This window comes from Electrophorus electricus, chromosome 21 (assembly GCF_041902795.1).
Source record: "Electrophorus electricus isolate QZ-2024a chromosome 21, ASM4190279v1, whole genome shotgun sequence".
Taxonomy (NCBI): domain Eukaryota; kingdom Metazoa; phylum Chordata; class Actinopteri; order Gymnotiformes; family Gymnotidae; genus Electrophorus; species Electrophorus electricus.
This window is the reverse complement of record NC_137517.1, coordinates 17,123,922-17,137,500: the sequence shown is the minus strand read 5'-3', so window position 1 is coordinate 17,137,500 and position 13,579 is coordinate 17,123,922. Positions and strand designations below refer to the sequence as shown.

At 40.5% G+C, this 13,579-nt stretch overlaps 1 long non-coding RNA gene and 1 pseudogene across 1 annotated transcript; one reads left to right on the top strand and one right to left on the bottom strand.

Moving 5' to 3' along the window:
- LOC113569446 (NACHT, LRR and PYD domains-containing protein 3-like) overlaps positions 1–2,265 on the bottom strand; it is a 13,001-nt pseudogene extending 10,736 nt beyond the window's left edge.
- A 2,227-nt stretch (positions 2,266–4,492) lies between these two features.
- On the top strand, positions 4,493–9,787 carry LOC145652795 (uncharacterized). The gene is made up of 3 exons (XR_014119051.1): positions 4,493–4,532; positions 8,493–8,615; positions 9,174–9,787. It is a non-coding gene; the product is annotated as an uncharacterized LOC145652795 (long non-coding RNA).
- The last annotated feature ends 3,792 nt before the right edge of the window (positions 9,788–13,579 follow it).

Below are 13,579 nucleotides of genomic sequence, written 5' to 3'. Positions count from 1 at the left end.
GAGAAGGTTGTTTGAAGCAGTTTTAGGTGCGCCAGACCTTTCCCCTAACAGCCCTAGTTGTTGAAGTTTTCTGTGCTGGTAGCACACTGGCTTGGACACCCTGAGGATGGTGGTTTCTTCCCCTTCATGGGTGTTTTGGACTTCTTCTTTTGGGAGGCTCGTCTAACCCTCCCCCAGTGGGTCTGGTGTCTCCTCCAATCCTCTCCAGACCCAGTAGGTATAAACTCCCCAGTGGGTCTGGTGTCTCCTCTAATCGTCCCCCAGATCCAGTAGGTGTGAACTCTCCAGTGGGTCTGGAATCTTAGTTCCTTGCTGGCTGCTCACTCAGTTTTCTGGGATCTGTTGGAGTCACTCCTCCATCTTATGGGTCACAGCCCCAAGTGCCCCCATCACCACTGGGACAACCTTGGTGTTAACCCTCCACATTCTCTATTACTACTTTAAGTCCCTGATATTTATCCAACTTCTCATATTCCTTCCTTTGGATGTTTCCATCACTCAGGACTGGTACATCTATTAATAGTGCTGTTTATGCTTCTTGTCCACTGAGTGCCTCTGGCATACAATACATACATACGCACTGTTGCGTACACAAGTTTCTATATTGTCACAGTATGGCCCCGTTTTTGTGTGTGTGTGTGTGTGTGTGTGTGTGTGTGTTCATCTGTATGGCCATGCCCTCCCTGTGTTTCACACCTGCTCCTCATTTTGTATCGTTAGTGTGCATGTATAAGTCTTGTGTTTTGAATGTAAATGTTGTCTATGTTTGAACGTGGTTAGCCTGCTAGCCACATAGTCCTCTTTGTTTTGTGTAACAATAAACGTTTCTTTGTGTTTAACACGACTTGTCCCCTCATCCTGCTCTGCCTCCTCACGTCACATATATATATCCTCTGTGACTGTGTCCTGCATGCCTGTCACTGCCCTGAGTGATTGTGTCACTGGTACTGTTTTGTACTTCATGTATTTATTTAATTTGTTGTTATTTCTGCATTTGTCTTCCATTTGCACTTATGTAGTACTGTGTAGTTATTTAGTCCTGCACACTGTACTGCTCTATTGTACACTTATGGCATCCTGTGTGTTGTTGTATTGTACATTTATGTGATGTATTGATGTATCGTACAATTATGTAGTCCTGTGTGGTGTGCTGCTGTAATTGTGGACATTGTGTCACACCATAGTCTGACATAAATTAAATTCCATTTTCATTGCAATGCATACATTTGATATGAAGGAATGACACTAAACTTGACTTGATATTACCATCAATAGGAGCAAACATTATCTACAATAAATAAGCAGCTATGTGCATATGTAGATGTCTCCTTCTGTACATAATCAGTGATGTTCGTATTCAGATGTTAACTTAAGTAAATAAGAAGTGTTGTGTATAAACAGACCTTCACTGAGAGCAGAAGTGCTTGAAGATCCTCCATTCTGAACTTTGCTGGAAATGGACACTTCCTGAGCTGGAGGAGAGAAGATTGGAAAATCTGAACTTTATTATCCTTATGTTAATTATAATTTTATTATCATATACAGAGTACTAAAGAACCCCTGACTTAGAAAGTCGAGTTTACATCTCTGAGGACCATTATATTCATAAACCACATATGTTTATATTAAGTAATTATAAATAAATAAATATTAACTGTGTCCTTTACCAGATGCTCATTTGGACAAACAGATTAATCTCTTACCTCCATTTGTAATGTTAAATATGTTCACTGTCATTGATCCCTGAATCTGATTCAGTACAGGAGCACTGACATACCCTGATATTTATTATCATTATATTTATTATAATTATCAAATACAGAGTAATAAAGAACCCCAGAATTAGTAGGGAGGATTTATAACTGTGAGGACTGTTATATTCATGAACATCATATGTTTATACCAAGTAATTTTAAAATAATAAATATTAACTGTAATTTCTGCTGAAAGATGCTTATTTAGACAAACATTCATCTCTTACCTCCATATGTAATGTTCAGCATCACTGGTCCCTGAATCTGATTCCCATGCAGTACAGGAGCACAGACGTTCCCTCCTGTCTGGGCTGTGTTGGTCTGGACTGGACTGGAAGCTTCCATCTTCTAATCAGTCATTACCTCACAAACACCATTAAACATCAAAGAATGATGATGTCATTGCTCTAGATGATTTCCTGAACTCAGTGAATCCATTTAAACTATTTAATTTGTTGATTTATTGTATTAGTTTGGTAGCATTAAAATAAATATTTATAGATTGATCATAAATACACCTGCTTCATGTACTGTACCCGCAAGACAGTAGAATGTGTTGTAAATAGAATATGAAATGTAATATGCATATTTCTTAGTTTTATGCATTCTTAGATTTCAATTCATATTCTTTTGCTTTCATACTAGTTATCAGTTTTACAGGTGAGAATAGCACCACCCAGAGCAGGACACCAAGTGTTTCAAAATCTGTTTACTGGCTGATATCTGTGGTTCATGCTAGAGGTTTTGTTTGGGTAGGAGGCTTTAAGCACATCTATCTCACACAATTATCGTAATTATATTTATAAAAATAATTACTGATTTGTGTGATGAATTACAGCAGGGGCTAGTGGGAGTGCACCCACTTTAACTGCTGCAGGAATTTGTCAGTCAGTTTATAGATGGTCTGAATGTGAGCAGGTTCAGATTATTAGTGCAGGGATCAAACCCCTAACAGGTTGATACAAAGTTACTTGGACATATCAATGCAATACTTTAATGCAGAATCCATCAAATGATGTTTCCAAAACACATGGAGATAAAACAGCAGTGTTTACAGAGGTTACAGGAATCAGTTGATGCTTTGATACATGATTTTGGAACTACTTACAAATGCTGCAGTATCCTACATGTGTAATTTTAATCTAATGAAAACATTAGATTAAAATTAAAACAAGCTGTGGCCACTCCCAACAAAACCTGTTGCCAAGACTAAGAGGAAGGAAGTTCATTTGCTTTGAAACAGTAGTTCATAACAAACCTTCACAGCAGATAAGAGTGCAGCTATCAGCATACAGTTCACATATGAAATAGACACTATCCAGCAAAGCAAAATAATATTACTTAATTATAACAAAAACTGAACTAAACTGATCTGTTTATAAAGACAGAAAATTTAAGTACAGCAGAAAGACTAAGGAGCTCTACTACTGCTGTCTGTCTCCACTAACACCATCTACTGGAGCTTCAGTCCAAATTCTGATCATTCTGAATGTACAGCACAGACTCACATACTCACCATTTTCCTCTGAAATACATTTATGTGTTTCTCATAAAATGGTGATCATGCTCAGTCTCTCTCACTCTGATCTAAATCTGTTTGTCCTGTTCAGTTTATCATACAACTTGCTGGAATGTGGAGACTCCAGTTTCAATTTTATCTTCATATTTTAACAGATCATCTCCTACTGTCTCCCTCCCAGTGCTGAATAAGAGGAACAGACTCAGGGTGGGTCACAGGTAAGACAGGTGTTAAAGAATGCAGCCAGACTGGTACAAGTACAGTCAAACACAACATGTAGAACTACTGGAAATTACCTCCAAAGCTATTAAAACTATATTTAATTAAATATCCTATTAAATTAATTTAACTAAATGGAAAATACCCCAAAGCCATGCAGAAGTGAGTTTATGACATGGTGTCAGTTTACCCACCAAAAAACTGCTTAGAGTGGGTTAAGAGTGGGATAAGAATGGGGTAAATATGGGGTAAAAGTGGAGTAAGAGTGGGATAAGAATGGGGTAAGAGTGGGATAAGAGTGGGGTTAGAGTGGGGTAAGAGTGGGGTAAGAATGGGGTAAGAGTGGGATAAGAGTGGGGTTAGAGTGGGCTAAGAGTGGGGTAAGAGTGGGGTTAGAGTGGGGTAAGAGTGGGGTAAGAATGGGCTAAGAGTGGGGTAAGAGTGGGGTAAGAGTGGGGTTAGAGTGGGGTAAGAGTGGGGTTAGAGTGGGGTTAGAGTGGGATAAGAGTGGGGTAAGAATGTGGTAAGAGTGGGGTTAGAGTGGGGTAAGAGTGGGGTAAGAGTGGGATAAGAGTGGGGTTAGAGTGGGGTAAGAGTGGGGTAAGAGTGGGGTAAGAGTGGGCTAAGAGTGGGGTTAGAGTGGGGTAAGAGTGGGGTTAGAGTGGGGTTAGAGTGGGGTAAGAGTGGGGTAAGAATGGGCTAAGAGTGGGGTTAGAGTGGGGTAAGAGTGGGGTAAGAATGGGCTAAGAGTGGGGTAAGAGTGGGGTAAGAGTGTGATAAGAATATGGTAAGAGTGGGATAAGAGTGGGGTTAGAGTGGGGTAAGAGTGGGGTTAGAGTGGGGTACAAGTGGGGTGAATGTGGGAATGTCCTGCTCCAGAGTCCTTTGACTTTAGCCAGTGTTCTCACTGACCACTATGGATCCAATGCTTTTCACACTTTTGTATTGCAGTGAAGCTGAACAAGTAGGAAGTTGAGGTTAATTCTTTACCTGATAAGGTAAGATGAACACAAACAGAAGCAGGGAGCAGTCTGTCCAAGGTGTAATATATCACACTGTCTGTACGAAAGCCCTGCGTCCAAATGGAATTGTCTTACATGCAACAAAATTAGGCATTTTGCTGCAGCATGGAAAGGTAAAACAGAGAGGTCAGTGGTCATACAGGACAGCCTTGCCAGAGACAGTGAGTCATCCTTACTTAGTAGTGTAGTGGGGGCTCATTCAGACAATAAGTGAAGGTGGATCTTACAGTATGTAGCTAAATAGTCACCTTTAAAGTATTGATGTCATAATTATGTTTTGCAGCACATCTTTAGCTCTCCTACAGCACCTCTGCTAGTGAAAACTGACAAAGTCTTCAAGAGTCCAAATTGACTCTTCCAAATTGACTCTTCAAGAGTCCAAATCAGTCAGGGCATGGTATGCAACATGGGCTTAGTAGCTTAGTAGGTCAGTGCCCAGGTGTTGCAGGTCATTGCCAGGTGTTGCAGGTCAGTGACCATGTGGTGGAAGTCAGTGACCAGGTGTTGCAGGTCAGTGCCCTGGTGCTTGAGGAAATTGTGCTCCTGAGTTGCAAGCTAGTTAAAATAGAACTAAATCCCAATGTAGTATGTTTAAGTCACACAGTCTAGCCACTCCACATAGAGTGTGTTCTGCTGATTCGAAAAAGTGAATGAAAAGTTGCACAGGATGTGGTCCATAGGAACCATAAGGGAGTTCACCAGGCCCACAGAATGGTACACCTCAGTGGTTCCAGTAATAAAAAAAATGGTCAGAGAAGAAATATAAAACACCTCGACAAGCTTGTTATGAGGGAAACAATTATACTACCTATGCTGGAGGCATCTGGCAATGTTAAAGAAAACCCTGAATGTCACTGTTGACACATAAAAGGCCACTGGGCTAGAGAATGTCATAAAAGGAAAGCAGAGCTCCATAGAATGCAAAATGCAGTCTCTATAGGAGCCTCTACAGGAGAAACATTGTGAAGAGATTTATATATATTGCTTACTTTATATTATATATAAATGTTGTATTACCTATAAAGGCAACAATGTATTTGTATAAGTTTATGTCTGAGCTTAATATCTGTTACACTTTAGACTGTCTCTCACCCCGAGTGGAAGAGAAGACCTGAATCACAGGAACCATGTGTGTGTTTACAGCTGTCAAATGTGACATGAGTGAGTTGGCCGACTTCCAATAAGGGAGCGCTTGATGAACAGCAAAGGTGGGGCAGGAAAACCACAAGGGTGGAGAGGAACTATAAGAAAGCAAGTGTGATCATGTTTGGGACTCGCTCTACTAGCAGTCATTACTGACAGAGGGACAGAGTCCCTTGTGCACAAAGCATTCAAATATTACCTTCTACCTGAGGTGTGATTGATTTCCAGAGTTCCACCACAGCAATCATTTGTCAATATGAATTTTATACAGTAGATGCTCAAAATTAATATTAAAGCATAGTTCCAAATTCTTAAAAAGGGAGAAAAGCCAGAAAGACATTTCTCTTGACATGTCATTAAAACAGTGATGTGGACATCACATGTACAGCTTGTTGTTTCATAAGTTACGTTAGCTTGTAATTTGGCTTGGAATGGTCGGACGCAGTCAATGTTGGGAACTTGCAGTTTGGCTTGGAATGATCTGACCCAGTCAATTTTGGGAACTTGCAGTTTGGCTTGGAATGATCTGACCCAATCAATGTTGGGAACTTGCAGTTTGGCTTGGAATGGTCTGACCCAGTCAATGTTGAGAACTTGCACCATCACACCTTTTCCAAGCTTAGTCAGAGAGGAGACCCACAGTCTTTGAAAGCCCTGACCTAAACAAACATGTCAATGGTATGTAAAACCCTCAGTAGGACTGCTAGATATATCGACAGAACAGTGGTGTAATGCTGGGCTTAGAGTGTATGAAATTAGTGAGAAACTAATTTTTGTTTTAAGCTATGAGGTTGTACAATATCAGAAGGACTGCACTGTAACTCCAGGCTGGTTTGAGAGACTGTTGACTGTGCAACAATTATGTTCAGTTCAGTTCCATTCCCTTTATAATCCACAGAGGAAAGTTGTCTTGCAGCCAGGAACACTAAATATACAACACACAAGTCACAACATGCAACAACATCCACAAAATCACAACACTCCCTGCTGAAAAGAGAGAAAACAGTGGCCTCTGTCAGGGTCCTGTGATAGAGAGATGCATCATGGTTAGTGAAACAGAAAGAAGAGAGATACACTTATGGGAAAGAAGTAGGGGGGAACAGGACAAAGATGAATGATTTTGAGGTCCTTTGAAGAGGGAAAACAGGAAAGACAAAAGGAGAGTTCTGAAACTAATTAGAATGCAGAAAATCAAGTGAGTGTAGGAAAGATGAAAACTGTGACGTATGTTCTGATGTGAGTACAGAAATCCAAGGAAGGTCCCAGCCATATGCCCCTTTAGCTAAACAATGTGTAATGTGGTCAGGAGAAAACCAGGGGTGGACAGAGGCCAGGTAGATATGACAGGTACAATAAAATACCCCCAGTAGCAGACAGTCAGTGAAGGGCGGTAGTTGGACCCTGAGCAAGACCCTTAACCCTAAATTGTATCAAGTTGTATTCAGTCAAAATTATGTCACTTTGGATAAAAGTGTCAGCTAAGTGCCATAACGTAAACATACAGATTTTATTGGTGTTCATGAAATAAATATAAAATAAGCTCTAATCCTCCTGTATCCTTCTGCTGTTGACAGCATTCGACCTCATCCTCAACCACTCTCCTCCAATTCACAAAGTGGACAATGTTCTAGACCTGATCTTCACCCATGCCACCACAACATCGGACATAGCAGTCACCCCCGTCTACCTCTCGGACCATCACTTTCTCTCTCCCTTCCTTCTCTTTCCATCCAGTCCTCTCCAACATGTTCCTCCTCCTTCCATCGCAATCTGCACTCCATAACTCCCTCTTCCCTTACTTCTACTATTTTGTCCACCTTCCTCACCCTGACTCTCTGTCTTCTCTCTCTTTGGATGCAGTTACTCATTCTTTCATTTCTACACTCTCCTCATCAATGAATCTTCTGTGCCCTCTCTCCTCTAGACCTGCTAAGTCTTCCCCACCTGCCCCCTGGCTAACAGAAACACTTTGCTGCCACAGGAGAGAACTAAGGACTGCAGAGAGGTGGTGGAGAGAATCTCACCTAGATTCAGACATTAGCTCATACAAATTTTTCCTTTCCAAGTTTTCACTGGAAGTAACATCTGCAAAGTCATCCTACTACAGAGAAAATTTGAATCATCAGCATCTCATCAACGCCAACTATTCACTATTTTTTATTCTCTACTTAATCCTCCCCCTCCACCTCCTTCCTCATCTCTTACTCCTGAAGATTTCATCACCTTCTTTGTGGAGAAGGTTGCAGCAATCCGCCAGTCCTTTTCCTCTGTTCTCACTCCTCCAACCAATATGCATTCCCCAACATCCAACTCTCTGACTTCTTTTTCTCCTCTTTCCTCAGATGAAATTCTTCAACTCCTGACTTCCAGCAGTCTGACAACATGTCTGCTGGATCCAATTCTTTCCACTCTGTTCCAGACAATCACAAGAGATCTGCTTCCTTTCATCTCTGTCATCATCAACAACTCCTTGTCTTCTGTATACTTGCCAAAAGCATTCAAAACTGCCAGGGTGGTACCAATCTTCAAGAAGGCCACACTTGATGGCTCCAATGTTAAGAACTACAGACCAGTATCACTTCTCTCTTTCCTCCCAAAACCCCTCAAACAAGCGGTTTACAATCAATTGTCTCTTTAGCTCACCCCAAACCAGCTGCATGATCCCAATCAGTCTGGCTACAAACCGGCACGTTCTACAGAAACAGCCCTCATAGCAGTGACGGAGAAGCTTCATGCCGCTAAAGCTGCCAATCTGTCATCTGTTTTGATTCTTGTAGACCTTTCAGCAGCCTTTGACACAGAGAACCACAACATTCTTCTCTCTGTTCTCTCCAGGCTTGGTGTGACTGGCTCTGCTTGGAGATGGTTTCAGTCCTATCTGGAGGGACGGTCCTATCAGGTGACATGGAGAAGATCCACATACAAACCATGTAGACTCTCCACTAGTGTTCCACAAGGGTCAGTATTATGCCCCCATCTCTTCTCTTTGTATACTCGTTCTCTTAGTTATGTAATATTTTCTCATGGTTTCTCCTACCACTGCTATGCTGATGATACTCAGTTATTTATTTCTTTTCCAGCCTCTGATACGCAGGTCTAGAGACATATCTGAGCATGTAATTTACTTTGCTTTCTGTTACGTTGCTTTCTGTTTCTATAGTCACAGCATAACAATCTGCAGATAGGCGTGCAAGTTAGGGGCATCAGCGACTCACATGCATTCTTCTTGTGCTGACCCAGCAGGTGCACGCACTGTTCTAACCATAGAGATAGAGGAATCATGAATGCTCAGACTAACCAAAGCATGATTAGCAGATACACTGTAGGAGTCGTTTTTTTCTTCTTTTCTATTCACTTTGGGCGTCACTGCCACTGTCTGTGTATAAGGAGAGGGGGACTGTATTGCGGTTCAGTTCTCTTTCTCTGTTATACAGGAGACAGAACTCAATAAACTTTTTTACTACTCAATGCATAAAGCTGTCTATGTTTGATGTGCTCTCATTTTTTCCACCACAGCATGCTTAACTGACATCGTGCCATGGATGACATCCCACCAGTTGAAGCTCAACCCCAGTAAAACTGAGCTTCTGTTCATCCCAGGTACACCCAACCCATACCATGGCCTCACAGTTTCCTTTGAGAACTTCCTCAAAGTTAGACTACTGCAACTCGCTACTTGCTGGTCTTCCTCTAAGAGCCATCAAATCTCTACAACTTGTCCAGAATGCAGCAGCACGACTGGTCTTCAATCTTCCGAAGTTCACATGTTACTCCACTGCTCCCTTCATTGGCTCCCAGTAGCTGCATGCATCAGATTTAAAACCTTGATGCTTGCCTACAAATCCAAAAATGGACCAGCCCCTTCATACATGAGGTCAATAGTCAAAGCCTGATCCGTACCTCGAGTACTTTGAACCTCAAGTACGGCTCGGCTTGAAATACCTTGTTTCAGGTCTCATGGACAACAAGCATCGAGACTTTTTTCTGTCCTGGCTCCAAGATGGTGGAATGAACTCCCACTTGCTGTCTGGACAGCAGAGTCCCTTGCAGTCTTCAAACGCAGACTGAAGACCCATCTATTTGCAGAATATTTAAAGGACAACTGGCCCTGCTCCCATATTGGCTGACTAAATTATTGTAGGACATTGTTTAACAAACTCTAGCACTTATTGTTTACTGCACTTATCATTGTTTAAGATAGACCATATGTATTTTGTACTTCTAGGTATCAGCATTGATCCCTGTATTCTACAGTATTCTAGTTCATTGGTATGTTGGACTCTAACCTACTGTACTGTAATAGGGTATTCTATGAGTAAATGACAAAGTACTTTGTAAATCACTCTGGATAAGAGCATCTGCTAATTGCCATAAATGTAAATGTAATGTATAATATTAAATTGTGTACATTTCTGAAACGTGAATATGGTTTTGTGACATTTTTGAGCAGAGGAGCAAGGCTTGAGTGAAAGTATTAAAAGGTTTTATAGAAAGTTTAATAAAAAAAGAAAAAAGGCAAACACAGGAATGAACTGAGGGCAAACTGTAACAGAAAAGAAGTAACTATGCAAAATGTGAACAAGCAACTGTGTGTTCTTGGAGTTTGATGGCTTACAAGACACATTCTCATACCAATGCAACACACTGACTGGATGATCCTGTGGGCTTAAGTAGGAATGATAATCAATAAATATTTGATTGTCAACATGGAAGTGGCTGTGTGATATGACTGGTGGAGAGACTGGTAATTGATTTGCTGAAGGTGTCTGATTGGCTTGAGCAGGGTGAATGGGTCTGCATGGATGGGTGAATGGGGTTATTTGTGTGGGTTTGCCTGCTTGTGGGCCAGGGTGTGACATTTTTGTCAGTTCTCGATGATTAAAAAATAGATATGGAAGTATTAAGATGAATTAAACATTTAATCTTCCATAGATTATTCACTTATTTCACTTTCAGTGTATGTTTGACATAATAGCCTTCGCAGCCTAAGTTTTAAAGAAAAATTAGACCCCCTGAGTTATGAAAGCAATCAATCATGGAAAATTCTAGAAATTATTCTGTATTCTGTAAACATAAAAAGTGGCACGTGCAAAACTTATTGCACATTTTACATTTTTATTTAGTGCAGTGTACATTTACTTAATACACACACACTGAGAGGATTAGACGTCTCAGTGTCTTTGAGCTCTTAACATGTTGGTGTCACTGCTTGACTGAGAATATTCCACCAACCAAAAATATCCAGCCAACAGCATCCTGTGGACAGCATCCTCTGATCACCGGTGGGGGTCAAGCACAGGGGTTCCCACACTTTTGCACCCCATGACCCACTTGATTCACCAACAAGCCTTTCTTCGGTACACATGAAAATAATCTACCTTTTTAAAATTTAAGCAAATACAGCACAACAATCAAGGTCACCCATCACACTTCGATTGCATAATCTCACAACAAAATAAACACTAAATGTATACAGTAAACATTTCCTTCATTCTGGGTTATGCTTGGTTTTCTCGGTTTTCTAGGTAGGAGAGAGTGGCTGCTTCACTTGCAAATGGTCCAGTCGCAGGATCGTTTGTGAAAAGGTCCTGTTTTTAAACATTTATCCATGATGGGTAAAATTCACAAGATGGTAGAAACGTTTCACTCAGACTCACACTAATTAATAATTAATACAACTAGCTTTGTTAGTCATTTGACTGTACTATGGGCTGAACAACGGGTTAAACCTAATTAAGTTTTATTTTTGCAAATGATTTACATACTATCCGTCACATCTGAAAAAACATTTGTAATTTACTTCTCACATTGTTTATTACCATTTCTATCTTGCATGACTCATTTGAAATTTCAAGTTTTTTTCAATCAAATTGCCCGTCCTCATATAGAAAGATCTTATTTTGATTTACTCCCTAAACTATACTCAATTTCTGTGTTTGTGTCATATCTGTTTATTGATTCAGAATGAATGCATGCGAACATGTCAGTTAAAGGAGTAACATTACTGTAATATTTTCCTTCACTTAGTGGGTCTTAATCTGGAAGCTAATTCCAGTGCTTCACATGGTCTTGCGACTAACCCTAGCTACTCAGATGATTCTCATGCTCCTGAACCTTACACCTTATTTCTTACGCATGTTACATCTGAAAATGAACATTCCACAGGCAAGGCCCCTTGCAAGAAAAGAGCACAAATGATCCTGTCAAATGTTAAAATATTCACTACTTTTACTCTTTCAATGTACTGCATTAAACCATAATGGAAACAACTCTCATAAATGTACATTTGTGTACTTGTAGGGTCATTTGTAAATGCATATAAATGGGTGGCAAATGAAAGTAAAAACCAATACCTACCATATAGGTGCCCTTAATATAAACTTACAGTAACTGTGGCCCATCTGTTGCTGCACAGTTTGTCATTAAGCCTCTCTCCATTGCATTACACCTGTCAACATTCATGTGACTGATAAGCCAGGGTTTTCTTTTTAATGCTTTTTTGCAAAAGCAGCAGTGGTGATGTGTACAGGAATTAGACGTGAGAGGAGTACAATGCAATCCACATTTAGGACCAGTCAATCCTGAAATGAAGTGTAGCATAACAAGTTTTAGAAACATATGAACTGCATCAGTAGGAGTGTCTCAAAGTCGAGGATACTGGGGAGGCAGACTACACTTCTCAGCTTTTACTTACTAATGGCTGCCTCTATTGGATGAGTGAAGGATTCAGCTTGTGGATCCTTCTAGACCTTCTTCCCACCACAATCTTATGTGCAGCAAAATGTTTTGAAAATGAAACAGCTGCAGATGGGTGAGATGCAGTGGCACCAAAGCTTGTAAAAAAGTTATACTCATAGTTGCTTTAAAAAAAGAGCATGCCTGTTGGCAGCAGGGGAGATGCGGAAGGACACTGTGTCCTTGGTGTCCTTGGAGTGTCCACAGTGTCCACTGTGTCCTTGGAGTATCTGGATGTCATAGCACACTGTATACTGTGTACACACTTATTAGGCAAGAGAGTATTTTGACCATATCATCATTTTTATGCATATTTTCCAACTACAAGCTGTATAAATTGGATTTAAGCATATCAGGTGATGTGTATTTGCATAATGAAGGATGGTGTGGCCTAAGAAGATAAACACCTTATATCAAGGTGTCATAATTATCAGAAGGCAACTTCTTTTCCTCAGGCAAAATCGGCCAAAAAAGAGATTTAATTGAAATACAATTTTTTCTTTTAGAAATTGTAAAAAGTCTTTCAGAGGGATGTGGCACTCTTAAAATTGCTAAGATATTGGGGCATGATCACAAAGCCATCAAATGTTTTGTTGCAAATAGTCAACAAGTTTGCTAGAAACATGTTCAGAAAAAAAGATGCAAATAAACTGCCAAAGGTTTGAAAATAATCAAATGTGAAGCAACTAGGAACTCATTATGCTTCAGTGCTGTCATATTCCAGAAAAGCAACCTTCCCAGAGCGCCCAGACGTACAAAGTGTTCAGTACACAGAGACATGGCCAAGGTAAGGAAGGCTGAAACCAGACCACCACTGAACAAGACACATAAGGTGAAACATCAAGACAGGGCCAAGAAATATCTGAAGACAGAATTTTTAAAGGTTTTATGGACTGATGAGATGAGATTGACGCTTGACATTCCAGATGGATGGGCCCATGGCTGGATCAGTAATAGGCACAGAGCTCCATTTTGACTCACACAACAGCAAGATGGAGGTGGGATACTGCTATGGGCTGCTATTAGTAAAGATAAGCTAGCGGGACTTTTTCGGGTTGAAGATGGACTCAAAATCAACTCCCACACCTACGGCCAACTTTTAGAAGACACTTTCTTGGTGGTACAGGAAAAAGTTTGAATCTTTCAAGTAGACCATGATTTTTATGCAGGACAAATGTTCCATTGCA